The sequence below is a fragment of the Dysidea avara genome, chromosome 2 (genome assembly GCF_963678975.1).
Source record: "Dysidea avara chromosome 2, odDysAvar1.4, whole genome shotgun sequence".
NCBI classification, from domain to species: domain Eukaryota; kingdom Metazoa; phylum Porifera; class Demospongiae; order Dictyoceratida; family Dysideidae; genus Dysidea; species Dysidea avara.
This window is the reverse complement of record NC_089273.1, coordinates 2134402-2158405: the sequence shown is the minus strand read 5'-3', so window position 1 is coordinate 2158405 and position 24004 is coordinate 2134402. Positions and strand designations below refer to the sequence as shown.

Genomic DNA, 24004 nt, shown 5'->3' with positions numbered 1-24004 from the left:
AAATACATACACACACACACACAAACACACTGCACACACTACAGTACAAATACACACACACACACACATACTACACTAGTGGTGGGCGATATAGGATATTTTCCTATCACGATTATTGCACACAATTATCAAGATATGATATATATCACGATATACAAACTCATCACTCAGCTTGTGTACTTACACCGATGACACTTGTAGCACTAATGTACTAGAAGTACAACACAACATGGTACATCACTAGCGTACAACATTACATTACTGACAAGCTCTTTTATCAAAAAATATTACAGTGTACAATGACATCTTGGGTACATTTTTCTCTAATTATAGCTAAAATCTATACTTCAGCTTATATCACGATATAAAAAAAATTATCACGATATTTCGATATATATCAAATATCGCACATCACTACATTACACACACACCCACACACGCATGCACGCACACACCCACCCACACATGCATGCACACCGATACGCACGCACGCACGCACACACACAGCAGTACAAATACACACACACACACACACACACACAAACACACACACACATACACACACTGCAGTACAAATACACACACTAACATGGTGTTGCTACATCTGTCTGGTCATTCCTAGTGACATTTAGTAGTTTACAGTGTCCCTTCTCATGACGTAACAAGTTGCTACTCTTAGGATAAGACTTGTGGCTGGTGGTGGCTATCCTGTGCCTCGTCTGGGTAGTCTGCTCTCCCAACATGTAATGGTCTTGTGGTGGTCCTGTAAGAAAGTGTGGTGAGATGTTACTATGTGAAATACATGAAAACAATTACAGGCTGACAATAAGTCAATATACCTGTACACATAAACAGTTCACACATCACACACACAATACACAAACAGTCACAATAAAATTGCGTATCTGTACACATAGGATGTTCTGTTGACGGAACTGTATAGGAAGAAATAAAGAATATAGTATTGATGATCTGACTGAAAACCTCCTAACAATATGTGGAACTATTATTAGAGAGGATTATAATGGACAATCATTGAACATTTACCAGACAACTAACTCAAATACCTTCCTATTGCCTATTGGACTAACCAATGATGATTGACTGTTCTATTAGAGAATATTCATGCATTTGCAGGTGGTCTGATGTCAATGTAGCGACAAGCAGTTCATAATCCACTTTGATGTTATACAACAACATAAATATATACCATGATCACATGAAACTTCAAAGGTGCCGCTGGTTGTATATAGGGAATATACACTTCAGGTGAGTATGTATATACTCACCCAGTTAAGTATATATATGTAATATATAAACCATGGCTACGAGGTTTTTGCCTCAGCGTTTATCAACAGTAAACTTCCTCTGACTTCGGAGTCGGGGTGTATATAAGTGCAATACACCGAAGTGAGCCATGGTTCATGATATATACCATGTTTCTAAATTAATCCGTACTACATTACTTACTAACAACCCATATGCACACAAACCAACTTAAAGTATATACTTACACTTAATTCGCCATAGTTTGGCATGGTAGACGCGCTGGAAACGTTCCTCTCACAATTCAGCTTTCACAATGAAGAATCAAATTAATTGTGGGACTTAGTAAACATATCTCCGTATATCGCCAGGACTTGTCTGTTCATATCAACAAACGTAGGAGCAACGTTACTTGCTGCCACCCATTATCAAAGTCGCTAGGTATGGGTATAAAATGAATCCAGTGGGTGGACTCGTACTGGCTGGGGTGATTGATCGCCTAGCGTGACAAAGGCTATTAGCCTGAGTCATCTGGGTAATTAGTCATGCTAGTGTGGGCGTCATTCGTCCGTCCACGTCGGGCTCTCAGCCCGTAATCGTGACACAGTAATGTGTCACGTGACATCCCAGGTGAGAGTATATATATACTCACCTGTGTGTTGCGGTGCATATGCCCTATATGCAACCTGCGGTGCCTTTGAAGTTTCATGTGATCATGGTATATATATATATATACCTACAGGTGTACCTGGGAAGTCATGTGACAGATTACTGTCATGATTTCGGGCTGATAGCCTGACGTGGGCGGACGAATGACGCCCACACTAACTAGCATGATGACTAATCACCCAGAGACTCAGGCTAATAGCCTTTGTCACGCTAGGCAATCAATCACCTCAGCCAGTAAGTATGAAGTAAAAGTGAAATGAAGCCTGTATTAAACTTCTGCACAGGTAAACTTTGCACTTCTTTTCAGTGGTCTGAAATACGGGTGTGGCAACTCTCCACAAACTTTGTGAATTACCTTCCCTTCAGGGTTTTACAGGTGTTTAGCAACTGAAAAACAATGGTGCAGGCCTCGTAGACTACTAGGAATAGCCTATCCCTTTGAGTTGTTGAAAGGGGGCATATCCCTTACATGTGTGAACAAAAATGAAGATAAGCTTTTTATATGAGGCTTTGTCAAGAGAATTTGTAGAAAAAAAACATGATAGTCAACAGTTTAGAAGATATTTCTGTGCGTAATATGTTGATAAAAGTGGTTTGTTTAACAAGCGCTTCTTTAGCAGTGCATAGCGTAATTAAAAGAATTTAAAATTTTTCATGAATTACCAAATACGAGAATTACACACTAATAATGATGTATTATTGCACAACCAAAAACCCTATTGGTTATAACAATAAAAAAGTTGGTTAGTTCCAGATGACTTAGCTAGCTGCATGACGCCTGGTCTTCAGAAGTAACACAACATACATGTAGCTTGTTTTTCTTTGAACTTGTTACTTATTTTGTAATAATACTTATGACAGGTGAACTCTCACATACTGCATCCAAAAAAAGAATGGAACTGGAATTATTTTTTCACATGAACTCCTGTAAATGGGTAATGTGTTTCACTTTCAGTTCTATTCAGCCGGTTACACAACATCACAAATGAATAACAGTAATAATCTGGTCTCTATGACAATGTAGGGAAGCCACCACAAATCAACATCTTAATTGCATTGTCAGTGAAAAGAAATGGGATGAAAGGAGGACAAAGGTAAGTCCATGATGTGTCTATTGTACATACTGCAGTATGCTAACAAGCGCCTGACAGACTGAAACAACTTCTAATAATATTGAAAAAGCACATACATAGTTTTAGCTGTTATTGAGGTTCCCTTCTCTGAAGGCATCAGTCAGTCAGTGAGACAGTCAGTCAGTGAGACAGTCAGTCAGTGAGGCAGCATGGCTAAGTGGTTAGGGAATCTGCCTGGTGATCGAAAGGTCCCAGGTTCAATCCTCGGTTACGCTACTTTGGTTTTTGTTGTTGTTTCCTTGAGCAAGAAACTTTACCCACAATACTTCAGTTACCCAGCTGTTAATGGGGACCTGGTGGTCTAGTGTCAACTGGGGAAGCAGCCCACCCAGCTGTAACATCAATGGGTACCTGGTGTTAACTGGGGAAGCAAATGACTAACTATCCTTGTCTCGCTTAGCAGTGTTGAGGCCATTGTGGAACTCTGGGTTCCGCGACCTCTCGAGACCTGGACAGTCCTCCTGCGTGTTACTGACCCTGCCCCAGGAGGATTTGCCTGCACAAGGCTCAAGCACCTGAGTAGTGCACAGGCATCCCAGTGCTGGCTTACTGGGTGGTAATAGCTGTGTTTTGTACAGCTGCTGTAGGCTTTGCTATGCAGTCAGTCAGTCAGTCAGTCAGTCAGTCAGTCAGTCAGTCAGTCAGTCAGTCAGTCAGTCAGTCAGTCAGTCAGTCAGTCAGTCAGTCAGTCAGTCAGTCAGTCAGTCAGTCAGTCAGTCAGTCAGTCGGCCAGTCAAGCAGTAGAAAATTCTCCTGGATTAAAAATAATGTACCAAGGCACGTTTGGGCTTGGTGATACTGTACCTAACCAATACTGCCAAGGTGTCATGAGTATTGTGAGTGTAGGAAATTGACAGTGACATTAATTAGAATGTAACAATAATTAGAATAGGCTAAATATAGTGTGTGATGACGTGTGCCAAGTTGTTGCTGCGTGTGTTATAGCGTGTCATCATTATCCGTGTCAATCACGCTCTACCGAGTCGTTAGCTCCTGGCTTGAACCTTCCGTCGCCGTATTGGCATTATATTGTGGTGCTGTGACCAGTTTTGGTTCGCTACTCTCGTCGCTACTATCAACTCTAACCCCAGTTGCAGAAGTCGTAGTACCGTGGCAATTTATTCTTAACGGTACCCGCCAAGGCAAGCCACTTCAATCATTTGAACTGTTATTGTTGCCATTGTTTTAGCGAACCAATGGAGGAGCAGACTCGTCTAATAGCCTCACGGAGAGGATACAAGGGACACGTGACTCGACTCTTCACTAAGATCGACGAACTAATTGACGGAGAATTTGACAATTACACTATCACGTCATTAAACAATTCCATAGAACAACTAACCAGAAAGATGGAGAAGTTGACACATATCGATGAGCAATTATTAAAACTGTATGATGACGCGAGTGAGCTAGAGACAGCTGTGATGGAAGCAGAAGAGTTACATGACGATATAATGGATAAGGTCGTTCGAGCACGGAGGTACATTGAATTAAACACTACAAGACAGTCTGGCAGAGTCTCTCCAACACCAGCTAGTCAGGTACAGTCTAACGGAGGCCAAACACAATCAACAAGTAATGTAGCTCAAGCTAGTGATATTCTCTTGTCAACTACCTCCATAACATCAGAAGCTACCTCCCATGTACCTACAGCTGCTACCTCGCATGTACCTACAGCTGCTACCTCACATGTACCTACAGCTGCTACCTCATATGTACCTACAGCTGCTACCTCAGATGTATCTATAGTTGCTACCTCAGAGATATCTACACCTGCTACTTCCCACTTATCTATGGCTAATTCCCATGTGTCAACAGCTACTACTTACCACTTACCTACAGATGAGTACAATGTTGAAGTAACTAGCACACAAGGGGCTACAATGCCACCCCCTCGAATGACAAGCTTGCTGTACAGTGATGGATCAAGGCCACCCCCATTAATTCCAGCAACCTTCTACACAGCCGCCACGCCTAGCAGTATCAGTCCTTACAGGCCATTTATGTCTACAGCATTTGCCCCAGGGAATCTCGATGAATCGCCGGTGTCCACACAAGCTCACAGATTCCCAGCCTCAGTAATCACAACTCATGTGGCTCCACCAATCCAAGACCATCAACAGTTTTCCAACACTCGTCTTCCCAAGCTTACGTTGCCTACGTTCTCAGGAGACCCCTTGAACTGGTTAACATTCTGGGATTCTTTCTACATGACGACTCATGCCAACCCCACCTTGAGTGGGATCCAGAAGTTTTCTTATCTGAAGGCGCAGCTGCAGGGAGATGCTGCTAGGACAATTGCAGGTCTTCCACTCACTGAGGCAAATTATACCAATTCCATTGCATTACTAGAAGACCGCTATGGTCAAAGGCACAAAATAGTGGATGCTCATATGCGAGCCCTCAGAGACATGCCATCCCCATCAAACAGTCTTACTAGTCTTCGAATTTTTTATGACTCTGTGGAAAGCCACATTCGAGGGCTGGCATCATTAGGAAAATCAGAAACATCATATGGTGAACTACTTGTACCAGTCATCTTAGATAAACTACCCATAGACGTCCAGAGAAATCTTGCACGAGAACATTCAAACTCTCAATGGATTCTTTCTGATCTCATGGCTGCAATTCTTAAGGAAATTAGAGTCCTTGAGTGTGGGCAATACAACCCGCACAAGCAGATTCCTAGATCAAGTGCAGCATTCATTGTTAATTCTAGAGATCACTTCAATAAGAAACAGCGTCAAGATGGCCTCGACAGTAAGCGTAAGCAACAGTGTGTGTTTTGCAAAGGACTTCATCCTACACATAATTGTAATGTTGTCACAGATTATCAGAAACGACTTGACATTGTTAAGGAGAATACACTTTGTTTTAATTGTCTTGCTCACCACAGGGTATCTCAGTGCCCATCCAAGTTTCGTTGCAGGAAGTGCAAAAAGAAGCACCACACCAGCCTTTGCAACAGTGAAACAACCAACACTTCAGAAGGGACGAGTAATGAGCAGAAGACAGAGGTCACCACACCCACCAGTGGACTCCTAACACCAGCATCGCACTGCAAGGCTTCTGAGAACAACACCACAACCTGTTTGCTTAAAACAGCTATTGCTCCAATAATTGCTGGTGGTATCAGGACCCAGGCAAATATACTCTTTGATGAGGGTGCACAACGCTCGTTTATCTCGCTGGCAATGGCCAATGAGCTACAAATTACTCCTGTGTCAACAACAGATGTAGCAGTAGCCTCCTTTGGCACCACAGCTTTGACACAACAGAAACTTGGAACCACCATGGTGGAGGTAGAAACAGAGTCTGGTGAGCTGATACCCTTATCTGTTCTAATTGTGCCTTCAATTTCAGCTCCCATTCAGAACTCAATTTCAACCTCTGTCCGCAGTATGCGACATCTTCGAGGCCTCAAATTAGCCCAACCAGTGACATCTGAAGGGAATTTTACTATATCTCTCCTTATTGGCACAGACTATTATTGGAGTTTTGTTCAGGACCACATTGTGAGAGGTCAGGGTCCCATTGCTCAACAATCCAAGCTAGGGTACTTGCTGTCTGGGCCACTACCAAGTGCAATTTCAGAGGAAATATCATCTGCCCTACTACAGATCACTTCAGTGATTACCATTGACGAACCCAAATCACCAGACCTACATAACTTCTGGTCAGTAGAAACAGTTGGAACAGACGCTAATTCGAAGTCCATGGACTCAGTATTCCTCCAATCATACCAGCAATCTTCTATCACTCAAACCCCTGAAGGCCCATACATCGCAAGATTCCCATGGAAAGTAGATAAACCACATCTTCTCTCCAACTTTGCTATTTGCAAGAAGAGAACTCAAACACTCGTGAACAAGCTCAGGAAAACTCCTCACATCCTACAACTCTATGATGGTATTATTAAAGAACAGGAAGAACGAGGATTCATTGAGAGAGTATATGATGATTCCACACCTGATGTTCATTATCTGCCTCACCATCCGGTGAAGAAGGAGTCAGCCACCACTCCCATTAGAGTTGTGTATGATTGCAGTTGTCATGGTGACAGCAACTCAGCAAGTCTAAATGATTGCCTCATGGTAGGGCCACCATTCTTAAACAACCTATGTGCAATCCTTCTACGTTTTCGTATCCATGCCTTTGCTCTCTCAACCGATATAGAGAAGGCATTTCTCCATGTCAAGCTCCACCCATCTGACAGAAATTTCACTAGGTTTCTATGGCCAGCCAACCTGGAAACTCCAGACCTGGAGATGTGCACATACCGCTTTGCTGTGGTTCCCTTTGGCTCGTCAAGCTCTCCATTTATGCTCGGAGCAGTCCTCAACCTGCACTTGTCCAAGTTTGACACTCCAGTTGCACTAGATATGAGAGAAAATGTTTATGTTGACAACGTTCTATCTGGATGCAACACCGAAGATGAGCTCCTAGTGTACTACACCCAATCCCGAGACATCATGAGTCAAGCCAAGTTTAATCTCAGGTCATGGTCAACAAACAGCCATCAACTCAAGCAAGTTACCATGGAAGACAAAACCAGTGATTCTAACACAACAGTGGGACTGTTAGGTCTGCGGTGGAATACATCAACTGACATTCTTTCTCTTGCAACAAGACAATTTCCACCTGTTAACACCTTTGTTACAAAGCGCGATGTACTGCAGGTGTCATCACAGATTTTCGACCCGCTGGGATGGGTAACACCAGTAACAATTAAGGCCAAAATTCTACTGCAGGAAATCTGGCAAACAAGGTTAACTTGGGATGAACCCCTTCCTACTGTGATCAAGGAGAAGTGGATTGCCATTCTTGCTGATCTACAAGAATTACCACAACTGATGATACCAAGAGCTTACTTCCCATCCAGTCAATCAAATATGCAGATAAGTAACATGTTTGTGTTTGCAGATACCAGCACTAAGGCATATGGAGCTGTTGTTTACCTTAGTAGAGATAATCATATTTGTCTTGCTATGTCCAAGACCCGTGTGGCTCCTATCAAGGCTACTTCCTTACCAAGATTAGAGCTCATGGCAGCTGTTACTGCTACCAGATTAGCGAAGTTTGTTTATTCGGCAGTTCCTCACATTCAACAAGTACACTTTTGGACAGACAGCCAAATTGTGTTACATTGGATACACAAAGGCACAAATTCCAAACCATTTATTGACCACCGTGTTCGTGAGATTTGTGAAACATTTCCCACTGTCAACTGGTATTTCACACCCTCAGGTGACAACCCAGCCGATCTGCTTACAAGAGGAATATCAACCAACCAAATAAGAGTGTCTCACCTGTGGACACAAGGCCCACACTGGCTGCCCACAAAATCAGATTGGCCCACATGGACACCCACAAGTGTACTCCATCTACAGGCAGAAGAGGATGTTGAACCTGAAGCTACTCACACAACAGAGCTTACAACTACAGACAGCCACACAGGTATTTTATCTGTTATTGATGTATCACGATACAGTAGTTTTCATCGCATTCTGGCTGTCACTGCTTATGTTTTCAGATGGCTTCACAATCTACGCAAACAACAACCCAAGTTATCTGGGCCCTTAACAAACATTGAATTGGCTAATGCACGTAGACATCTGGTGAAGGGCATACAGGGTTCAGCTTACCAAGATGAGCTTGCTTACTTACTCAAAAGGCAATCTAAGTGTCCCCCGCTAGTCAGACAGTTACGCCTTTTTCTAGATGACAAACAGTTAATTCGTTGCGGAGGATGGATTCACAATGCCCCCACCACAGAGCTGAGTAAATTCCCCTTCCTCCTACCCTCCAATTGCCGGTTTAGTGATACAATAGTCATAGACACCCACAACAAACTCCACCATGGAGGTGTGAGCATCACTGTAACAGCTCTACGCCAGGTCTATTGGATACCCTCCATCCGGCAATATGTCAGGAAAGTGTTGAGGCGATGTGTCATTTGTAACAAGTTGATGGGGAAACCCTATAGAGCTCCAGACCCCCCTCCACTGCCTAAGGTACGCGTCGCAGAATCTCCACCGTTTACGGTGACAGGCGTAGACTTTACTGGAGCCCTATATGTCAAGGCAGGGGGACAAGAGAGAAAGGTGTACATCTGTCTTTTCACATGTGCTGCCACAAGAGCAGTGCATCTCGAAGTTGTTAGCGACCTTACCGTGGATACTTTCCTGTTAGCCTTTCGAAGATTTTCTTCAAGGAAGTCCCTACCACGCAAGATGATTTCAGACAATGCGTCCACGTACCTTGCTGCCGCGGAGGACTTACAAAGATTGTTTGAATCAGAGTCACTGAAAGGAGCATTAGAAGTTCAGAATGTAACTTGGGATTTCATTCCCAAGCGTGCTCCCTGGTATGGAGGCTTCTGGGAGCGCATGATAGGGATCACCAAGCAATCAGTGAAGAAAACTCTCGGAAGAGCCTTTGTTACTCTGGAACAACTTGAGACTATTATTGTGGAAATCGAAGCCATGTTGAATGACAGGCCACTAACCTATGTATCCTCTGATTTTGCTGATCCGGAGCCGCTTACTCCCTCTCATCTCCTATATGGCAGGAGAATCCGCCCTATTCCTCACCCGCTAGACAATCCAGAAGAGTTAGATGATCCAGACTTCCTTGATGCTGACAACATGAGGAGGAGAGTAGACAAACAAGCACATCTTATTGAGCAGTTTTGGACACGTTGGAAAAGAGAGTACTTAACTTCCCTGAGAGAGTTCAACAAGATTTCGGGACACAACAAACAAGCTATCAAACTAGGCGATGTTGTGATTGTACATGACGACAAGCCAAGAATGCAATGGAGATTAGCTGTTGTAGAGAAACTCATTACAGGAAAGGACAATTTGGTTCGTGCAGCTCATATTAGAATGGGGACGTATAAGACATCTCGTCCTATTGTCAAGCTCTATCCGTTAGAAGTCTCAAGTGAAGATGATATTTCTCAAGCAGTTACTGATAACACCTTGGATGAATCTACTCAACATATGAAGGACAATCAAGCACCGTCAAACAACACTACTTCCTCTGGAACACGTCCACGAAGGAATGCTGCTGCCAAGGCCTTACAGAAGATATCCAAGTGGGCAACTGTATTAGGCCGGGCCCCGGAGGATGTAGGAAATTTACAGTGACATTAATTAGAATGTAACAATAATTAGAATAGGCTAAATATAGTGTGTGATGACGTGTGCCAAGTTGTTGCTGCGTGTGTTATAGCGTGTCATCATTATCCGTGTCAATCACGCTCTACCGAGTCGTTAGCTCCTGGCTTGAACCTTCCGTCGCCGTATTGGCATTATAGTGAGGGTGAGATTGGTTTATAGTAAATGTCTTTTTTTGGTGCACACCTTCATGATCCATAATATAGAGTTTACCAAACTGTATGATAAACACACGTACATACACATGTACACATGTGCATACACACATGCACACACACATATATATGCACACACGCACATAAAAACACATCCACTTACCACTATCCAGGATTCCAGAAAATAGCAACAGTTTGGCCTACAGTGAACTGAACACAACTGTAATAAATGCTATTGTAACTGAATGTCAGACATAAGATAACAAAATGTGTAACTTGACATAATTTCAATACCATATATGGTACATACAGTATGCACACATGTTAATGAGAGGAATAACATTTAACCCTCGATCTCACTGCCACAACTGCCCTATGGCATAAACGGCTATAGCATCACATTCTAAGTGCTCTGTAACTTCAGTCAAGCATTTTAGTAACTCCTGCACTTACATATCTTGTAGTGGCCACGCCCTTAAGTGAACGGGAACAGGGATAATTGGCCTCTCTGCACTATTGCGTGATTAGATGATGCAATCACATACTTTTGGAATGTTGATAACAAGTATTGTAGACGATTCTTCGCAGTAATAATGGCACTACTAATAAAGAGAAACGGTAAGGAGAAGGATTGTACAGGTTGGAGTGGCATGTTACTACTTCTTTTATGCCTCTAAACAGTGACCTCGTGTCTGTATGTGCATGTGCACTTGCTCAAATGCTGAAAACCAGACTTGGTGACCATCACTTCAACCATAAACAGGTAAGCGATGTTTATTGTGTTATTAGAAACAGTGATAGCCTGCAGAGAGTTGTGAAATTTCACGTAGGGTTTCACTTAATCCAATTTTTGCCCTTAAAAGTTGTATAATGACTCTGTGGTTGCTCTTGTGTAAACAGCAACTTGATAATCGAATTCCTTGTTCTATAGCAAGTAAACTGATACAGTTTTATAGGATTATATGGTATTGTAAGAGATTGAACTGTTTTATTTGATAGTGTGATTTTGTAATGGTGATTTTTGTAGTTGCATAACTTGTAGAGTAGGCACCTTTTGTAGGTGTTGTAACGCTGCTTTAGGAATTTTGATTTTGTTGTTGTGTACTGTAAGGTTAGGAATTTTTGTTTGTTTTTCTGCATGTATGTTTTGTAATATAGGATAGAATTTTGTGCATAGTTTTGTACCTATAAATACTTTGAATCAATGAATAAAAGTTTAGTTTTTGTTAGTCAAAGCTCAGTGAACTATTTACGAGTAAAGTCCAGCGTGACAGAGTTAGCCCCACTGTGACAGGTATAATATGCAAGTTATAGCAGTTTAAAAGCAGATTGGAGGTGGCGGTGAGGGGTTTTGACATTAAATTTAGTAATACAAAGTCTTCTTGTTCATTACGAGGTAACATTCCAGTTTGTACAGATAAAAGATATTAGTTAGTTCACTGTACATACAGTAATACATTGAATGAGCTCTTCTTGTCTACCTGAACTGTATTCTAATTCATTAACTATCAAGCTAACTAAACATATTTGAAGCTACTAGCTAACTGAGGCATTAAATAGTTGATCATTGAATGTGAATTGGCCAAGCAGTCAATTATATCAATTCTTAAATGACTGTTCTATTAGAGTATTTGAACAGAACTTTGTATAACAGAATTATTTTTCAGTTCAAGGAAGACCGTTTGTTTCAGACAATAAATATAATCTTCTAGCAGTTGCTGTTGACATCATTTACACAGCACTACAAGATTTTATTATACTGTACGTAGCAACACTTCTCCAAGTAGGCCAGTGAGAAGGTTTTCGATCAATGTGTACAAAATTATGCAAGTTATCCCTCCTAACATTGCCATGCAGGCCCACATTGTGTAAACACACATTCCCCACAAAGTTCTATGTGGGCTTAAGGATTAAGGTACTTACCCTATTAGGAATGTCCATATCAACACTATCACTAATGTTTTGTTGATCACCTTCACCCAGTCATCTTTGAGTGACACAGTACAAGCCTGTACTGTGTCACACAAATGAAGCCCATACATTTATATGTAGAACATTAAAATACACTTTAGGCAAAATACTCTAATAGAACAGTCACTTCCACAGTTTGGATAATCGATGGTCAGATAACGGAGAGACCGCTGTATACAAACACACATTCACCCACACATAAAATACATTATTATATAATACAAGCTGACTAACAAACAATACAATAGAGTGGTCCCTCCATAATCTGGTCATCGAACAATAGAAATGACTGCTCTATTAGAGCGTTTTGACTAAGGTGTGCTTTTATTAAAGTAATTGAACAACGTTCTGGATTATGTACTGAATGTGTCCTCAAGTGTCCACATTAACAGGTTCCAGTGTAATATGGAACAGAACAAGGAACCCCTCTCCGACTACTATTGGATAATGACTTACTAAATACAAGCACATGTGACTTACCATAATGTCTTCTTTCTCATCCTCTGCAACAATCACACAATCATTGATCTTCTGTAATAGTAATAAACAAATGATGAATTATTTGTGTGTTTAACCGTACGTATGTCAGTATATACAGTAAACAGTCCTTGTACATACAAATAAATATGAAATATAAACCACACACACACACACACACATGTACGCACGCACGCGCACACACACACGTACACACACACACTATACACGCACACATATACTTCTGGTATTAGTGAATACTTCAACACTCTCTGGACAGATTTCAACAGGTAGGCTCCTAATGGTAACATGTGTCCAAGTTTCTGTTGACATTTCTGTACAATAATACAATATAGTAATCACATCGTATCATACACTATCAATAAACAGCTGTGAAATCTAGAGGACTTCGTAAGCTGTATTATAACAATAACTACACACATGGCACAAAGAAAGATAACCCTCAACTTACAACACAATACTACACAGACAGTGTACACAGAACACACAATACTCCCTAGTTTATGTCATCACCATAGACACAGTACAACTCAACACTAACAGTACAAAAGATATGGGACACTACAATAATGTCAGCACAGGTCAAGAGATAAACAGATTAACACCTTAGTGATATTCATAACAACCAGCTGACTGTATGTGAACACTTCTGTACTATAATAATACACACAGACAGACAAATGGACAGACAGACACAGTTACATACATTATTGTGTTACTTGTACATGAAGTGACCTTCTTTCTTCTTAGTAGAGGAAGAAGTGTCTCTGTTGTCAACCTGATACTAGTATTGACTAGCAAGTATAATTATATGTGCAACGGTGGTGGCATATGTTATGTGACATCACACACACACGCACGTACCCACCCACGCACTACACTACACACAAACACATACAGCCCAAATTGTGAACATAAACATTTTTTGTTGACTGCAATAAAGCAAGTACAGAGAGGAACCTTAGTTAAAAGAAAATTTTACAGATCAAATTCTTTAAAATTTTGCTACTACATATCAACAGACACACAACTTCACACTCTACACAACTCATCACATTATTTTGTTGCTACAATACTGGACCTTGTTAGGCCTTCAAAAGTCTGTCATTTCATTACAACATACAAGGTGTGTTGTTCCTCTGGTATACACTGGACACTTTTATACACTATGATGTGAGCAGTAATTGTGGGTTTGAGTTTGTGTGTGTTATGATGAGGTGGAGTTGTTAACAACATGTCATTTGTACCCTAACAGGTAGAACAGGAGTGTCAGTTCTCCATTTAATATAACTGTGTAGATTACTTCCCCAGTTAACATGAGGTCCCCATTAACCCTTAAACGCGCAAAGGCCATTATAGTGGCCCTCACGCATGGCAGTAAACAAAGTGCAGTAACTTCCGAACCATTGTCCATATGGCTACGCAACTGCCATCATTTAATTCGTGATGTAATAGCGAATGAAATGATATGTAGGGTTTTACCCTACACTGAAACACAGGGCCAAAACTCGCCATGAAACTAACTTTTTACGAAATGAACACGTAAAACTGTTTACATACCTTTGGAAAAAGACTCGTATCTCCTTCCCAGTTCATTCTATTGTTCTGCAATAAACGCCGATCGATTCGCCATTCAATTATGCCTCAGGCCATATATGGGTCATGTGACTCAGCCAATTACAAATATGGCTGCCACCGGAAGGAATACGAAATCGCGAAAAGTCAAGACGCTGTTCTTCATCGCCTCATAACAAGTGAGCGCCTGTTGTTACAGTGGTTATTTAAACTTCCCCTGATAGCCTATTGAATAAACTTTCTGTTTATATAAGGTGTTAGGCTAATTCAGTTTAGCAAACTCTCACCACTTTCAATATAAAACCAATTTCGGTAAACACGCATTTCTCAAAACCTGCGTGCGCGTTTAAGGGTTAATAAAGCTGGTCATTTTCTAACTCTTAAAACCCACACATATAATATACCTTAGTAACAATGTACTGAAAAATGCACACACTAATAAATTTACTTTTACATGTAACCTCAAACAGATTACTATCACTATGGAACACAATTTGTGCTATTATATTTGTGATGCAATAAAGAATAAAATGTTACCTAGGGGTTTACCCTGTGACCAAGTCAAAGGTTGCCACGACAACAATATTTATACAATTCAAACATACATGCTACAAACTATGCATAACTCCTTCCCAGTTCACTACATTGAGCTGATAATGTTACAACATCTAAAACTGATGTTAGTTGAACATTAATAAATTGACTACTGTGTCATATTCATTAACTATCGGTCTAGTCCTTCATAACAAGTCAGTGAATGTTGTTACAATTATTTATCCTTTTCTGAGTACACAAATGATATGTTTTCTATTGTTGGATGGTTTTAGGGTTTGTACATTTGTTCCAGCTCTACCATATGTACATGGTCAACACATGACTACTACAGTACTACCTTCACACAGACATACAATATTTGTATAACACACAGACAGACAGACACACTTACCTGTGACGGCAAATGGTGACAACATGGGTGACAGGTTGATACTCTCTCCTAATCTCACTCTCTTCCATAGTATATATCATATATGTAATTATCTGCTGAGGGGGCTGCTTCTTCCTGCCTATCACATGATCCTCATAATACCAACCCTTAGGGAATATAACACTGGTCCATTATTGTATGTCTGGCCTGGTCACCTATATACAGCTCCATTCATCTCTCATCCATTAGGGATGGTCACTACAAACACAAAACAGTACACTACATGTACTTACAAAGTAATGTTTATGCAACTGATCTCCCCCCTATACACTAACTACATTCATACCCAGTAGCTTTACATTCCCACAACATACACCAAACCACTGGTCTATAATGATATTCATGTTGACATTACTGTGTTTTTTTTTTACTGTTCAAAACTTTAAATTCTCCAACTATATCATGTGATGTAACCACTGGACAAATTGACCTTTAACACATTACTGAAGTGTCACCAAATCACTCATGTGTTATCAACACATCTTTATGAAATGAGCTACACAAGGACACAGTTATTAAACTACACTACTAGTGTACATGGTTGAGAGGTAGAGGATGACAGATATACTACACAGTTAACAAAACTATATCATTGACTATGACACAATTATGTAGTCAGTCAAACACAACAAGATAAACAAGTGGTTAGTGACATGTATTATCCTGGAGGTAATATTTGTAGACCAACATGTAACCATCAATATATTAGTTACAGGACAAACAGGTTTCCAGTTTGAGATAGTCAAACCCTCCTCCAGGGCAATGCAATATTCATCACAACAGCAACAAATGTTGATTCTCGCAATAATCTCTCTACCTACTGGTCTGAGCTGTCTGTCTACACATGAACAACTCTGGCAGTTGTGGGAAACACAGTTATTGTTTCCAGTCAACCAATACTGGAATGTCCATGTACCACTCATACACTCAGCTGGGGCAGGACTAGTAACACACAGGTGGACTGTACAAGTCTTACAGATAGAGGACACACAACCTGAAGTTCCAGAATGACCCCTAAAACACTACTCAACACAATGACAGGTTCCACAGTTGACATCAGGCCACCAGGTCCTCATTGTATAGCTGGGTAGACTACAACAATATGAGCAAAGCTTCTTGTTCAAGGTAGGCTTGGAGTCAAATACATGAGTATTTGTATTCAGCTGTACTATTTTTGAGTATTTGCATTTTGAAGTTTTGAAACAACACGTATTGTAGTTAAATACTTTGTGTAAAAACTTAAAATACTTTCTGCAAACATTTCAAATACTTCGCTTCTGAAATTTCTGAACAAATAGAGGAAGAATCTGGCAGCCAAGAAAATAAAAACCTTTTGTCAGTGATTTAATAAATGAGTCTGACTCAGCAACTGCTGATACTACCAAGGATTTAAACACAACTGTTGAGGAGTACTTACTTTCACCCTGTATACTGTAAGAAGAAGATCCACTTGTGTTTTGGAAAGTAAATCAAACAAAATTTCCACCTTTAGCCAAAATGGCTTGTAGCTAGATTTCTCTGCATACCTGCATCCTCAGCACCCGTAGAAAGACTGTAAGTAAAGTATTTTTCCCAGATTGATGCCATTTAACTGACAAACAATTTGAGGAATATATGTTTATAAGATATGTATTCAATAAGTTAAGTAGCTAGCTAGTTACTATATAGGCTATTATGAGTGGTCAGTTGCTTTTACCATACAATTGTATTAGAACAATATTAAAACAGGTGTGTGTACTATTGGGTGGTTGTGTAACGTATAGTTCAGATCAAAGTACAAAAGTATTTTAAAGGTATTTAAATGCTTTAGAAGTATTTGAAATACATCCTGGGTATAAGTATTTGTATTTAAATACTTTTCAAAGTATTTGACCCCAAGCCTGGTTCAAGGTAACACCAACTGGGCAAAACCGAGCATTGAACTTGGAATCTTTCAATTACTAGGTAGTTGGTATAGCCACTTGGCTATAATACCTCACACAATGCATGCATGCAAACAAACAAACGAAAGCACACACACAAACACACACACATACCCACACACAAAATACACTACACTACAAACCTACACAATAGTACTTCAATCACAGTCTGAGCATGGAATATTCAAAGATGTGCCAAATGGTCTAATGTGACATCAACTTCAATCTCAGAAACAATAGTTGCCATGACAACATCACATCACTAGTAGGGCTGGGACGAAGCTTCGAATGTATCATGGGTTCGAAGGTTAAGTAAACTTCAAATTATAAAAGTATCCTCAAAGTTTCGTAATGCACTCATAGTCTACGAAAGAATTACAAATAAACGTGGTTATTTTTATTGCAGCTGCTTTTTCCTCTTGCGTGATTAATGTTTGCCTCTTCGCGATCGATCTTTGTGTTCCACGCCCACTTTTAAACCATTGCAGTTCAGCTTGCTACCATAGTTGCAGCCTTAAAACACCTTATAAGGTGATAGATAATACATGGAAAGTGTAATTTTAGCCATTTCTCGGTGTTTACCTGTGTATGATTCTCTGCATGATTGCAGTACAGCGGACACGTCCATTGCAATCGATCGATCGCGTCATTCAGTACTGCTGCTATGCACTTTCCAAATACTTATAAACTTATTAAATGGGTTTAGAAACATAAAACCTAAGAAGGATGTCCATAAATACAAGAAAACCTGTAACTTGAAAGCTACGTAACACCGAAGCTTCCAATGTTCGAACATTATATTAGCGAATATTTGAAGGTAAATTTCAATATTCGTCCCAGCCCTAATCACTAGCATGCACATGTAAAATGACATCATTATAACATCATCACAAAAAATTGCTAAGTACAGTAAAACTATACAGTATCAAACACTATGGTCGTACTGCTTAATTGACATGACGTGCGCTGTTAAAAAAGTCTCATCTAAAAACAATCATGGAAACATCACACACAGTGAAAATCATCTTTACAGAATAGCCTTACTCCATTCAGCATCAATTCATCAATTATAGCATTAAAAACAAGAAAACACATACAGGTGTTCAGATATTAAATTTAAAAAATAAATGCTATAACTCGAATTTGTTTGCCAGCCTACCTGACCAGTCACAAGGCTAGAGGCCAAACAAAGCAGCACACGACCATCATTATATGCCACAACAACAAACTCACTTGTGGGATGTGCCTTTTGTAGTTCCGATAAATGTCTGTTATCTGCACTTTGCCTTTTCTTTTATCTTCAATTAAATGATCCTCTTCTCCCTAGGAAATCATACAACGACATTAATTTTCCCTAACAACACTTTCATTGAAGGAGAGTATTTAGATGCCATGAAACTATTTGAGGTGATTAACAGACTCATAGCCGCTAAGCTGTGTCTGTTTTAAAGCAATTGCCACACCTCCTTAAACAATCATAATGTGACACGACAATCTAGCTTCGTTGGAAAACAAGACATTGTGCCATGTCCACTAGCTTGATCTACTGTGTAGCTGAGTGGCAAGATCAAGATACTCTAATACACCACACGTGCATTTCATAGCTAGCTCTAGCACAAACTAGTGCAATAAAAATATATATAATTTAACAATGAAGTATGGTTCCAGCAATAAAAATTAGTGAAACAAGATTCAAAAGTAGGGATTTTCCCACATTGCTACAATGCCAAGTGGCTAGGGATTTTCCCTCACAGCTACCATCATCTCTTGCTTTACTACTTTTTATCGCTACAACCCTACTTCATTTTTAAACCAATAGTTATAGGCCCACAAGCTGTTGACAAGATACAATAGTGTCAGTTATACTATGGGTTAGTAACAATGCCATAACAGTGTGATCAGTAATAATGACTTGAATTATTTTAAGGTTTGTGAGCAGCAATTTGTAACCTCAGTTGATATAGTGACTAAACCTTACCCTCCAGTTTACTAGCCCATGTATAATATACTAAGAAACCTGAAGTGAGTATCTATACTGGGTTGCTGTATTTGGCGAATCACGGATGGACGGATAACGGATCACATGATGAACATATTCCACTGCTCATTGGAGATGTTTATAAGTATCGTGTCAGTGTTGTAGTATACTTGCTATAATAATTATTTTACTAATGATGGAAAAAACACTGCACACTTCACTGCATCACTAAAATTCCCATGCACCATTTCAGATTTACAGATTTAGTTATGGCCATTTACAGTCATACATATACAGTACGTCTATATAGTCCACTATCTGGAGCTGCATTTGTACATTGTTAGCCATGGATAGGCAGGTGTTTGAGGAGACTATGGATTTTATCAACTTCTGAGTAAGTGATTAAACTTGGCAAACTGATTAGCTATTGATGATCTTCTGTATTGAAGCGAATCGAAGATTCTGAACAGGAAAGTAGGTCCATTGAGTGGTCTGATGGCCAGGGCACACTCTCCTCCCATGAGAAAAGAAGGTAAATTACAGAATTATCAAAGGATTACAGCTGCAGCATGGGCTGGCTGTAATAGCTAGGCTCACTGTTCCGACTAAATGACACCTCCTGCAATGTGACTACTACAGTATTTGTGATTATACTTTTTAGACCAAAACATTTTATGTGAATCATGTGATCACCTCAAGCAGCGAAAAATTCCACAGAGGGGTTGCAATACTCAATATCAACCATATAACTTTCTACTCACAAGTGATACAGCAATCATAATCGATGTAACTTAGCCACTGTTTGACTCGCTAAATCACTCTTCGGCTGGCAAAAATTAATATTTTACCGACCTTCCAACCCTGTACTTGGCCTGAGAAACAAAAGATTCAGTTGAAGTGGCCTAGTTACAGGTTGTACATCTTGCAGGACATCCATGGTTACAATGGATTGATGGGATAAAGCACTACCACTACTGACAAAACTGTTTGTATGGTTCATCTCAATTCCTACAATGTAATACAAAATAAAAGTAGTTCTCAATATTTATATAGAGCTAAAACATTAATTCTACTAGTATATTAAAAATTATAAATTTAAAAATGAGGTAGGGATCCAAGCGATATAAAGTAGCGAAGCAAGAGATGAACAATGGTAGCTATTACAGTATAGCTCAGTGGGAAATCCTACTTTGGCATTGACCACAAAATAATTGTTATACTATGCCAAAGTAGGATTCCCCACTGAGCTATGATGTAATAGCTATCATTGTTCATCCCTTGTTTCACTACTTTTTATTGCTTGGATCCCTACTTCATTTTTAAATTTATAATTTAATATACTAGTTTGTTTAGTTTTTTTTGTTAAGCATACAGCTAGTTATAAACATGTGACTGTTTTATTAGGGTGACTGCTGTATTAGAGTATCTCGGGTCAGCCTGCAAAGATGTGTGCTTGCCCAAAAAGGGGTGTGGCCATTGTGGTTTCGATCGATTATTAGACTAGAGTATCTCGAATCAGCCTACCAACTTGAAGGTGTGTGGTCACAAATACAGCTAGTGTAAAAGGGGCGTGGTCATCATCGGCTCGATAATAGTAGAATAAATAATGAGCATGATCTTGTGACCTATTGTGGAGTACCGGTACCTCTGTAAAGTAGTGTAGTCTAAGTGTCGCTTAAAGAAGGTGTTGATATGGAAAATCAATGCCTCGATATGGTTTCGTTGGATGAAGAAAAGACAAGCAGCCTGATTGAAAGAAAAGACAAGGCGCACACTCCTCGGATCCCCAAAAGGCACATCCCACCGGTGAGTTTGTTGCTGTGGCGTAAAATGTTGACCATGCACTGCTCCGTTTGGGCTCTAGGCTTGCGACTGTGGTCAGGCAGTAAGTGAGTGAGATGAAATTTCAAGTTTTGATAATTTTTAAAATTCTATATCCGGCCGCCAGTAAGCGTTTTCTTGCTTTTAACGCTACATTTGAAGTTAAATGGACTAATATTATTCCGTAAAAGTGATTTTCACCGCGTAAGAAGTTTCTAAGCTGGTTTTTAAAGGTGGTATTTTTGGCAGAGCACTTCACTTTTGACGCAAACCCTACTTAAACAGTACTAGCTACCATACTGTTTGATATAACATTATACTTTTATAGTCACAGGTCAAACTCTGATCAACACTTCAAGTAACAGATCAAGGTGAAATGTTGCCCAGTCAAGACTGCAAGGGCTTTGACAGTGGTTGTAAAGCAACCTAGTGCTCATATCACCACCTTATATTGTATATAGTGTACTTCCCAACAAATGTATTGGTCTGTTTACATGCCAGGACTATAAGAAAATTAAAAAAAAATAATAATAATAATAATGTTAAACATCTGAGTAACATGTTACTGTACATTATACTTTAAATTGACCAGCTACTGGTTATGATACTGGCCACAATTTGGTGATCTTCTGTTTCTCATCAGTACCCACATGTATTTTCACTGCAACAGGTATTTCCCCTATTATTACAGATTAATCATTATTTGTTTGAGCAACAAAATATTGAGGTTAGTTTTAAAAGATTTCCACACTCATACAGCAGCTACTGTACTTCATGTACTGTACAAGTAATGTTTATTGGAGTGTCAGATTTGTGAAGAAAGCCCTTCATCATAATATAACGTTTACAGAATTTTGCAAGCAAAATGTGTCAAACAGTGCCCCTATGCTTGTTAGTGGAGTTGACAGTACATCAGAAATAGTTCAGTATCTTGTCATCGCCTAGCAATTGTGGCCACCTGCCCGCACTCCACACTTTTAAAATCTTCTGATGAGAAACTAAAAATCACCAAACAGTTGCCTTATGAACGAGAGTTTAATCTCGCGCGGCCAGAACTTTTTTCTCTTTATCACTTGAGTACGGAGAAACAATGACAAAGTGAAAAAAAAAAGAAAGTGGCCCGCGGTTTGAGACTAGAGACTACTCCAGGTGGGCTAACATAACAGACCAACTGGAGGATTACACATCCCGTACAAACACATCACAGACACTGACTACACATGATCATTTTTTGTATAGCTCCTACTCTAGCTTTAGTCTCGAATCCAGACCGGTTTGAGACTACTCTAGTTCCTTCACTTCCCCACTAGTATCCACAAGTCGACGTATACCCTCCGTATATTACCTACACCAGTCACGTGATTTGCCTTAGCCTGAAGAGTCGCTGTCCTCGTCGATAGCTGATAATCGCTCTATAACAGGTGTTTGTGTGTGATGTGTATATTATGATGAAGTGCTGATTCTTGTTCGTGTTGTGTCCTCGGGTGAGGCGACTAGCAACCTGTCTTGACCTCTTAAAAACTGCTATCTATGCAGGTAGGGTATCATAACAGCTAGTAAAAGATCAGTATACGCGAGAATTTAATCACATTGCACTTGTCTTATCAAATAATTTGATAATTATAGTGAGTAGTGACTAATAGCTACTGGCTGAGGCACTGGGTGGCTCAGTGGTCCAGATTTTAAGTTGAGAGCCCAGAAAGAGCTGACAATGTTGTTGTCTAGCTTGTACAGTGAAGCACACAGTAACATGTGCACAGAATCATGTTGCTGTTTTGTAATCCCACTACAGGCTGACCATGACCAGTGGTTATAACAGTGGACATACTACACATTCCTTTCTGTGTTATGTGACATGTAGGAGTATTATAGCTTAGGTCTACTCTAATGAATAAGTGAATGTGAACTATCTCATCTACTGATCACATGCTCCACAAGCAGAAACATTACCTTAAAGATTATAGCTATAATTCCCTGTAATACCATCTAATCCAAAACAGCCAAGCTGTAAAAAAAGAATGTGGCCCTCAAAAAGGCTATGGTGAAAAAAGATGTGAAATCCAAGGTGGCGGCCAAGAAATAGCTGTGATGGTAGGTTGATGGTAAAAATTTTAATAACGACAATTCAGGTGAATTTTGGTGCCGCTTGGTCAATTGGCACAAAATTCACCTGAGTTGTCGTTATTAAAATTTTTACCATTAACCTACCATCACAGCCATTTCTTGGCCGCCACCTTGGATTTCACATCTTTTTTCACCATAGCCTTTTTGAGGGCTGCACTCTTTTTTTACAGCTTGGCTGTTTTGGATTAGATTTCACTTCTTTTTGTATTTTTACCCCAAAGCCGGCCTACAGCCAGCTTTGGGACTTTTAAACATATCTTTTTTTCTTTACCTCAAGAAGAAGAAAAGATGAAGCAGATGTACTTTAAATATTTCTGATTTTATCAGTAAATGTACAAATTATATGTATATACGTTACACATATATTTATTACAGAACTCTCCATGGTGGTTTCTTGTAACTGAACACTCTACAAGGTGACTTCTTCTAGCTTCTCTCTCTACGGGGTGAATTGTTTGTAGCTGAACGATCTACAAGGTAACTTCTTCTAGCTGATCTCTCTACAGGGTAATTTGCTTGCATGTAGCTGAATTCTGTACAGGTGATTTGTTTGTAGCTGAGCTCTTTATAGAATGGTTTCTTTGTAGCTGAACTATCTACAAGGTAACTTCTTCCGGCTAACTGATCTTTCTACAGGGCAATTTGTTTGTGGCTGAATTTTCTACAGGGAGATTTCTTTGCAGCTGAACTCTCTACATGGTGGTTTCTTTGTAGCTGAACTCTCTA

General features: G+C 39.8%; 1 protein-coding gene and 1 long non-coding RNA gene across 4 annotated transcripts in view; one reads left to right on the top strand and one right to left on the bottom strand.

Moving 5' to 3' along the window:
* LOC136246449 (deleted in lung and esophageal cancer protein 1-like) overlaps window positions 1–15583 on the bottom strand; it is a 29418-nt gene extending 13835 nt beyond the window's left edge. Inside the window, exons 1-5 of one of the 3 annotated variants that reach the window (XM_066037932.1) lie at window positions 15395–15583; window positions 13095–13187; window positions 12856–12906; window positions 10568–10614; window positions 590–763 (exon numbers count right to left, since the gene is read on the bottom strand). The gene's annotated coding sequence lies outside the window, so the exon portion shown is untranslated. Of the gene's footprint in view, window positions 1–589; window positions 764–10567; window positions 10615–12855; window positions 12907–13094; window positions 13188–13579; window positions 13632–15394 lie in introns of those variants that run through there. The other 2 variants (XM_066037931.1, XM_066037933.1) reach the window with 2 other exon arrangements.
* Window positions 1–24004, top strand: part of LOC136246458 (uncharacterized) — a 133003-nt gene that overhangs the window by 49922 nt on the left and 59077 nt on the right. The gene's annotated exons all lie outside the window — the stretch shown is intronic.